This window comes from Rhipicephalus microplus, chromosome 9, assembly GCF_043290135.1.
Source record: "Rhipicephalus microplus isolate Deutch F79 chromosome 9, USDA_Rmic, whole genome shotgun sequence".
Lineage (NCBI taxonomy): Eukaryota > Metazoa > Arthropoda > Arachnida > Ixodida > Ixodidae > Rhipicephalus > Rhipicephalus microplus.
In genome coordinates, this window is record NC_134708.1 from 46,375,511 (window position 1) to 46,384,975 (window position 9,465).

At 50.4% G+C, this 9,465-nt stretch overlaps 1 protein-coding gene across 1 annotated transcript in view; it reads left to right on the top strand.

The window, feature by feature from the left end:
• LOC142772253 (uncharacterized) overlaps positions 1-5,138 on the top strand; it is a gene marked incomplete at its 5' end in the record, with an annotated part of 31,320 nt that extends 26,182 nt beyond the window's left edge. Inside the window, one exon of the mRNA XM_075874447.1 lies at positions 4,825-5,138. The remainder of the gene's footprint in view (positions 1-4,824) is intronic.
• Positions 5,139-9,465: the final 4,327 nt, after the last annotated feature.

Below are 9,465 nucleotides of genomic sequence, written 5' to 3' on the forward strand. Positions count from 1 at the left end.
GCAGCACATTTTATTTAATGATGCAATCTCTTTCTCAAATTTATTATTGTTTTGTATTTTATATTGCTACCTGTAGGCTGCCACAAACCATAGTGCGAATGCGCGTGTGCGCCCGACGAAGAAGATGAGGCTCGCTGGCTGCTCGAGCTCGGAGCCAGACTGGCCAGTGCTGCAACCGCTCTTGCAAATATATTTTTCGAATATATTCGCAATACTTTGTCTCGTTACTCACGTAACATATTTGGTGGAGGTGCTGGGTATGGCAAGCAGCAGAGATGGGCCGTCTGGATGGAAGTTATGCCGGTATAATGTGCCATTCTGGAGTACGAACGAGCGATAGGATCGGTTCGATGGGGAGGAGTCGAGGCGCTCAATGATAGCTCGTAGGGCTGCATCACGGCGTTGCTCGTCGGCTATGTGGTTCAGTTGAGAAACGGAGCACACGCAGGCGTCGTTGTCAGGTATGGTGGCCGATGGGTCAACTGGATAGCGAGAAAGGCAATCGGCGTCCTGGTGCAGGCGTCCAGACTTGTATATCACAGAAAAGGTGTATTCTTGCAGTCGCAGAGCCCAGCGACCAAGTCGACCTGTAGGATCTCTTAAGGATGAAAGCCAGCAGAGCGCGTGGTGGTCGGTGACGACGGAAAAGTGAGTGCCATATAAATATGGACGGAATTTTGAGACCGCCCAGACAAGAGCAAGGCATTCTCGCTCTGTGATCGAATAGTTACGCTCTGCAGGTGTAAGGAGGCGGCTAGCATACGCGATAACGCGGTCGTGTCCCTGTTGGCATTGGGCGAGAACGGCTCCGATACCCTGACCACTGGCATCAGTTCGGACCTCAGTTCGGGCAGATGGGTCAAAGTGGGCGAGGATAGGGGGCGTCGTCAAAAGTGTTATGAGGTGAGAGAAGGCGGCAGCTTGAGTGGACCCCCACGAAAATGGAACGCCTTTCTTCAAAAGATCGGTAAGTGGTTGGGCGATTGCCGCAAAATCTTTCACGAACCGCCTAAAGTAGGAGCAAAGTCCCACAAAGCTCCGGACATCTTTGGCGGATTGGGGTACTGGGAAATTCGTGACGGCACGAATTTTCTCAGGGTCCGGTCTCACACCAGAAGCATCGACAAGGTGGCCCAGCACGGTAATCTGTCGGCGGCCGAAGTGACACTTCGAGGAGTTCAACTGGAGGCCAGCTTTGCGGAAGACGTCGAGAATGGCCGACAGACGCTCAAGGTGGGTCTCAAACGTAGGTGCAAATACGAGGACGTCGTCTAGGTAACACAGGCATGTTGACCATTTGAACCCGTGTAGCAGAGAGTCCATCATACGTTCGAACGTGGCGGGGGCATTGCATAGGCCGAAGGGCATAACCTTGAATTGGTATAGGCCATCTGGAGTGATGAAGGCGGTCTTTTCTTGGTCTTTCTCGTCTACGGCAATCTGCCAATAACCAGAACGAAGGTCGATGGATGAAAAGTAGCGTGCGCCGTGGAGACAATCGAGGGCGTCATCAATACGTGGTAAAGGATACACGTCCTTTTTGGTGATTCGATTTAGATGCCGGTAATCGATGCAAAAACGCCATGTGTTGTCCTTCTTTTTAACCAGGACGACGGGTGACGCCCATGGGCTTGATGAGGGCTCAATAATGCCTTTAGTTAACATCTTATTCACTTCAGCTTGAATAATCTGGCGCTCCGACGCGGACACGCGATACGGTCGACGGTGAATGGGAGCAGCATCACCGGTGTTGATGCGGTGCTTTACAAGAGAAGTTTGGCCGAGTGGGCGGTCGTCAAGGTCGAAGATGTCACGGTAGGAAGCTAGAAGGCGTGCGAGAGCGGCTGATTGCGCTGGGGGAAGGTCAGGGTCGATCATGGGACGTATTGACATGTCGAGGCATGTGGCATCGAGTGGGCGACAAGGAAAATTGGGGCATGCGTCGGCTGCGAAAGTGGTGACGTGATCATCGGCTAAGGACCGCAACGTGGCAATTAGGATGCCTTCAGGGAGGACTTGCTTTGTGAAGCCGAAATTTATGACGGGTAGATGGGTCCGGTTGGAGGCTACAGTTACGATGCAGTGAGGGACGGTGACGTCACGTGCCAGTAGGACATCAGGAATCGGCGTGACGATGTAATTCCCATCCAATACGGGTGAGGTCGTGGCGAATTCGGTGAATGTGAGGGCTTTAGGCGGTAAGCGGAGGAAGTCTGTGGCAGAAAGGCCGTGTTGAGGTTCAGGGTGAATATCCGGCTGAAGAGGAAGGTCTAAGCAAAGAGTACCAGCGGAACAGTCGATCAGAGCAGAATGGGTCGACAGGAAGTCCATCCCTAAGATGAGGTCATGAGGACAGTTCTGGAGCACCGTGAATAGAACAGGGATGTAACGGTCGGCGATGCGTATGCGAGCCGTACACATGCCAATGACAGGAACAGTGCCGCCATCGGCCACACGTACAGCTTCGGTAGCAGGGGGCGTGAGTACTTTTCTTAAGCGGCGACAAAGATGAACGCTGATTATGGACACATGTGCGCCAGTATCGACTAGTGCCGACAGAGAAATACCGTCCACGTGTACATCGACAAGATTTTTGTTCGTATGAAGCGTCAATGGAGGGTTTGGTTCAGACAGGGATGATGCAGCACTACCTCCAGGGGCTGCACTGTCTAGTTTTCCGTCGGGTACGATGAAAAGTTAGGCGGCGAGTGATGGCGGCGTGGCTGGGGCGACGGGGAACGACGGCGTTGAGGGGACGGAGAACGAGCAGGAAGGCGGCTGTTAGACGTGTCGAAAGCAGGGGCGGTACGGCTGGACGAATACCGGCGAAGATCTTCATATGGGCTATAAGGTGCGAAAAACTGGCTCCTATGTGGCGGCGTCCAGGAGGCACGGCAGTAGCGGGAGACATGTCCAACGCGGTGGCACCGGAAGCAGATCGGTTTGTCGTCAGGAGTTCGCCATTCCGCCGGGTTGCGAGATCGTGGAGCAACAAATGGGTCACGTCGAGGTGCATTAATGGGAATTGGTCTGGAGGAGGGGCAAGAGATGGGGCAAGCATCAGGGAACCCGCGGTTGGCGAATTCTTGTCGTACGACCGCCTGAATAACGGAGATCGCGGGGGTTGTCGGTATCGTATGTTCGAAAGAAGTGGGCTGAAGCGGCGCTGGACTTGCTGCTTCAAGTTCCCGTCGAACGATACGCGTTACACTCTGCTCAAAGGGCGGTGTGACGGTAGAATCGGAGCAGGTGGACGTAGCCGCCGTGTTTGGCAACCGAGAAAAAGGAGGGCGCACCCGACGGCTTTTTGCTGTTTCGAAACGGCGGCATTCTTGAATTACACGGTCGATGGTCGAGACGTTAGTGTACACCAGCAAATTGAAGGCGTCGTCCGCGATCCCCTTCAAAACGTGTCCAACCTTTTCAGCCTCAGACATCGCCTCGTCCACTTTTCGGCAAAGAGCGAGAACTTCTTGGATGTATGACACATACGATTCAGTTGGCGACTGGACACGGGTAGCCAGCTCCTGTCGTGCAGCTGCGTGGCGACCGGTCGGGTCCCCAAAGATGTCACGTAGCTTCTCCTTGAACGTGTCCCAGCTGGTGAGTTCGGACTCATTTGTCTCGTACCAGACACGCGGGGTTCCGTCCAAGTAGAAGAGAACATTAGCGAGCATCATGGTAGGGTCCCAACGGTGAGTTTGACTGACCCGTTCATAAAGGCGAAGCCATTTGTCGACGTCGAGGCCAGGTTGCGCAGAAAATGTCCCGGGATCACGTGGTGTTTGGACGGCGACAAAGGTTGTCGGAGAAGCCGCAGATGATGAAGCGGACGCGTTGTCACTGGAAGCCATGGCGGGAAGCTGGAGGATGCGGCCACTGCGGAGCTGCGTGGTGAGGACGGGGATCGTTCCACCTCCACCAAATATGTTACGTGAGTAACGAGACAAAGCGCCACGACACGGCGCGTGTCGCGCCACGACACGCGCCGTGTCGCGCCACGTGTTCTTCGCGCCACGACACGGCTGGTTACTCCCCTTTTTTCTTGCTGTTCGGCCGCGAACCCACATTACCCCTCGATACGACGATTCCGTTACCAGCAGCTCCAACTTCACAATATGCTCTGGACGCCATCAGCCGGGCCGCCCACGCACGCGAAACCGCTCGTGCTCGCCTTCTGACCTCCCAAGCAAACCAACGGCGTCGGTACGACCAACGACACCGCGATGTGCACTTTTCGCCCGGTTCGTTGGTTCTGCTGTGGTCTCCGACCAGGCACGTTGGCCTGTCTGACAAGCTGCTCTCTCGGTACACAGGGCCCTACAGAGTGCTTCGTGAGGTGACTCCCGTCACTTATGAAATCACTCCTGCTGCCTCGCCGTCTTCATCCACCCCTAGGGCCAGCGACATCGTACACGTCGCACGCCTGAAGCAGTACCACTCGCCCAATGATCTTGACATCTAGATGCGCCGAGACGGCGCCTTTGCCGACGGGGGTTATGCTACCTGTAGGCTGCCACAAACCATAGTGCGAATGCGCGTGTGCGCCCGACGAAGAAGATGAGGCTCGCTGGCTGCTCGAGCTCGGAGCCAGACTGGCCAGTGCTGCAACCGCTCTTGCAAATATATTTTTCGAATATATTCGCAATACTTTGTCTCGTTACTCACGTAACAATATTATACAATCTTTTGACAAAGCCGATGAAAAAAGGTTGGGCAGCTGTTGGAATTGTTAACTTGTACATTTTCAGACACCTTCATATAGTACTAGTCCAATATATTTTTGGCATGCGTATGACATATCAAGTTTGTCTTTTCATGCAGGTGGAGCCAATGCCTTTACTGCCCTAAAACCATCTCTAGACATGGCTCATCCTGTCTGAAAGAGTGCTCCTACAAACGTTTCTACCACAGCCTCAACAACCACAGAAGCCACAGTACAGTGAAGCTTATTGTCCCAGTCCCCTCTCTCAGTGTTGGCAGAATTGGAACACTTTTTTTCTTGTTGTCATTGTAGAGATGATATCGAGAGACATTTGAGAGAGCATGCCCTATTTTCTATCTGAAATGCTGTATCGAATATCGTTCGTGCAAGCATTGTATAGTGTCTTCTTTAAATAAATCTATCTCTTTCAAGACGATGGTGAATCGAGTCAATTTAAAAACCTTGGCAAGTTATTGTGTACTTTCAACAAAGCCATGTGGAACTTTTCAGGCTGATCAAGAACTTTTTGTATTGACTACTTATTTATGTCCGAATGTGCTTTTCTTATGGATATCTACACTTACATGCTCATGGCCTGCACATTTCTTCATTAATATGTTTTATTTGGCTATTGGCTTAGCTGTCAGTGTACCTTCCGTAGTGATTGCAATGCATACTAGTTGTTTCCAAGGCTGAAATGTTGACAAGAACTCTTAGCTGTGCCTTCATTTCTGAACCAACTATATTCAGCACATACAATGCCTTGCAAGGTGTTCAAACTGATCATTTGACATAATGAGCTTCTTTCAAGCTGCATATTTTTTTCTCAATCCATTCTATCTTATCATATCTGCTCATAAATGACAATATTTCAGTTGCCCTAGTCAAAGGTAAGTGTTTAATTTATGATTCACATGTAAGTAATGATACAACATGTAGATTCCTAACTCATTTAGCCACTAGCTTAATTTTAGTGCTCATGTGTGCTGAGCAAAACATCTGGGTATGTGGCCGAAATTGCTTGTATCTCATTGTCGCCCAGTTTGTTCAAAGCAATCAACGTGGCAAAATTATTTAAATGTGTGTGCCTTTTCAACCTAGAATTCTACTGATAAGCGTCTTGCTTTTGTATTATCTGGACTTGAAGTACCCTAGAAAGATTACATTCTTGTGCATCGAGAGAGAGAAAATGTACATCGAGAGAACACATTTTTTGCCTCGCTTCATTTACATTTTATCTTTGCTTTAGGAGTTACACAAAAAGCTTCACTAAATAAGCGCCTCTCTACTGCAGCAATGTGTACTACAGAATGTGGCTTCGTGAGCATAAATGCTAATTAATGATGGACAGCCGCATAGGATTTCCGTTGGCAATAAGCTTCTGCTCTCTTCCCTAAGGGTACTATAATGATTGAATGAAGACATTACATATTGTCACGGTACAACGCGAATAAAACAGAGGTACACCTTGAGGCAACGAAAGCAGCGTGTTTTCAACAGCTGAGCCACAAGATCGTCTTCTTCGGTTTCGAATGAAGCTAGAGGTCCACTACCTCGTGACCACTAAATCCCCCATCATTGTTTTCGTCCGCATGTAGACACGCGTCATTTGCCTCCCTCTCAAAGAGCATCGCCCCGATGCAAAGTCTGTAATGAACTTTTGTTGTTGTTTTTTCACAAGAAAAGTCTCACATCACTCGCTGACGTATGGCTTCATGCGGACTACATGAACGAGTTCAGGATAGTGCTGGTGACGCCTTGTACTATGCGAACTGTCGGGAACAACTTCGTAAGTGACGTCACTCAGTCTTCGCAGCACTAGGTAAGGTCCAAAGTATCTTCTTAAGAGCTTTTCAAAAAGTCCTCGTTTCCGTACCGGCGTCCAAACCCATACTTTGTCACCAGTTTGGTAGACGACTGTTCTGCGGTGAGCATTGTAACGGCCTGCATCGTACTCTTGCTGCTGGCTGATGTGTAAACGTGCAAGTTGCCTAGCTTCTTCCGCGCGTTCGGTAAACGTGTCGACATCCGGGACGATGTCGTCGCCTTCGTGCGATAACATTGCATCTAACATGGTTCGTACTTCCCGTCCATAAACGAGGCTGAACGATGTCATGCGGGTCGTTTCTTGCTTGGTCGTGTTATATGCGAACGTTATGTATGGTAAGATTTGATCCCAATTTTTGTGTTCAACGTCTACATACATTGAAAGCATGTCTTCAATGGTTTTGATTAGACACTCTGTCAGCCCGTTCGTTCGCGAGTGGTAGGCGGTGGTCTTACGATGCTTTGTTCCACTCAGCATCAAGACATGGTCCAAAAGAGCTGCCGTAAATGCGGTACCTCTGTCTGTGATTACGACGGTTGGTGCACCATGCCTCAGTACAATATTCTCAATGAAAAATCTTGCCACCTCCGCTGCTGTACCTCTCTGGATAGCCTTTGTCTCGGCATAACGGGTCAGATAATCTGTCGCGACGATAACCCATCGGTTGCCTGCAGTAGAAGTAGGGAGTGGGCCCAAAATGTCCATGTCAATCTGGTGGAATGGAGTCATTGGGACCTGTATGGGTTGCAGGAGGCCAGCTGGTTTAGTTGGTTGTGACTTGCGTCGCTGGCAGTCGAGACAAGTACGAACGTGGTTCTTCACGGCTGTGGTTAGTCTTGGCCAGTAATACCTTTGCTGTACCCTAACCAACGTTCTTGTGTAACCCAAGTGGCCAAAGGTAACCTCGTTAAGCATGCTTTCAGTACTTCGGTGCGCAGGGCTGCTGGGATGACGAGTAGATAGGCGGATCCCGTTGACGAAAAGTTTATTTTGTAGAGTACTCCGCCCCGTAAACAAAACGATGACAACACCCTTGCGAAAACTCTTGCCGCCTTCGGAGAACTGCCATCCAAGTAGGCAATTAAGCCAAGCAACTCAGCGTCGTCATTTTGTTGCTGCGCAAGGGTGGTCGTGTCGAGGACACCGAGAAATGATGTTTCCTCCTCCTCGGGTAGGGTCGCGACTCAATGGGTGAACGAAACAAACAGTCGGCATCCATATGCCGCTTCCCTGACTTATGTACGACTGCCATATCGAATTCCTGCAGCCTGAGACTCCAACGCGCTAATCGGCCGGTAGGGTCTTTAAGATTAGTTAACCAACACAGTGAGTGGTGATCGCTAATTACTTTCAAGGGGCGACCATATAAATACGGACAAAATTTTGTAACCGCCCATACTACGGCGAGACATTCCTTCTCAGTCGTGGAGTAATTAGCCTCAGCGCATGTTAACGTTCTGCTTGCGTAAGCGATTACCCGTTCTGCGCCTTCTTGCTGCTGCACAAGCACAGCTCCCAGACCAGCATTGCTAGCATACGTGTGAAGCATCGTAGGGGCTTTCTCGTCGAAGTGCGCAAGGACTGGAGGTGTTTGTAGTCGCTGGTGAAGATCGTTAAAAGCAGCTTCCTCTTCGTTATTTCACTCAAAGGTGACGTCTTCTCTCGTGAGGCGAGTTAACGGTGATGCTATGCGTGCGAAGTCTGCGATAAATCGTCGATAATATGCACAGAGGCCGAGAAAGCGCCTGACAGCCTTTTTATCGGTCGGCAAAGGGAACTGTTCTACGGCTGCGATTTTTTCAGGATCGGGACGAACACCTGCATAACTGACGACATGACCAAGAAATTGCAGCTCTTCGTAGCAAAAGTGGCCCTTCTCAGGCTTCAACGTCAGGCCCGCATACTGTATGGCTCGTAAGACCACCTCAAGTCTCTCAAGGTGCTCATCAAACGTTGCGGCGAACACTATGACGTCGTCCAGATATACTAAGCATGTTTTCCACTTTAACCCAGAAAGCACAGTATCCATGAGCCTTTGAAAGGTAGCAGGCGCTGAGCACAAACCGAATGGCAAGACCTTAAATTCATACAACCCATCTGGTGTTACAAAAGCGGTCTTCTCGCGGTCTCTCGGGTCCACCTTGATTTGCCAATATCCACTCCGCAAATCCATTGAAGAGAAGTATCGAGCGTGTTGAAGTCTGTCGAGAGAGTCATCTGTACGCGGTAGTGGGTCTTTCTTGGTCACCTGTTTTAGCTTGCAATGATCCACACAGAAGCGCAGGTTGCCGTCCTTTTTCCTAACGAGGACTACAGGTGACGCTCAGGGGCTCTGTGAATGCTGAATGACCTCATCTTCAAGCATTCTGCCTACCTTCTGTTGTATCACTTCTCGTTCTTTTGGAGCCACGCGATAAGGGTTTTGGTGAATAGGTCTTGCCGTTTCATCGGTAATTATTCGATGCCTGGTTAGAGGCATACGGCCAACTTTTGATGTTGTCGAAAAGCAGTCTTGAAATTTGGCCAGTAGCTCAAGGAGTCTGCGTCGGTCGTCTTTCGGCAAAGTAGTGCTAACGCCCAGAACAGGCGCTGAATCAAGATTTAGCGACTCATCGACTACCGCCAAGCAGCTTTCGGCATCTACGACATCGTCGAAGTAAGCGACAGTCGTGCCTTTAGGAAGGTGCCGGCGCTCAGCACTGAAATTGGTCAGCAGCAAGTCTGTGCGTCCAGCAGCAACTCTGACTATACCTCGTGGGATAGAAATACCGTGGGTGAAGAGCAGCGAGCTTATTTGGTCTGCAACTCCTTCGGCGTCAAACTGAGCAGCGGCGGCCACCGAAACAAGCGTGCATGACCTAGGAGGGAGAACCACGTCGTCATCAGTAATACGCAGTTGGTTTGGTCGCGCCTCTGGAGAATCGGGTAAGCC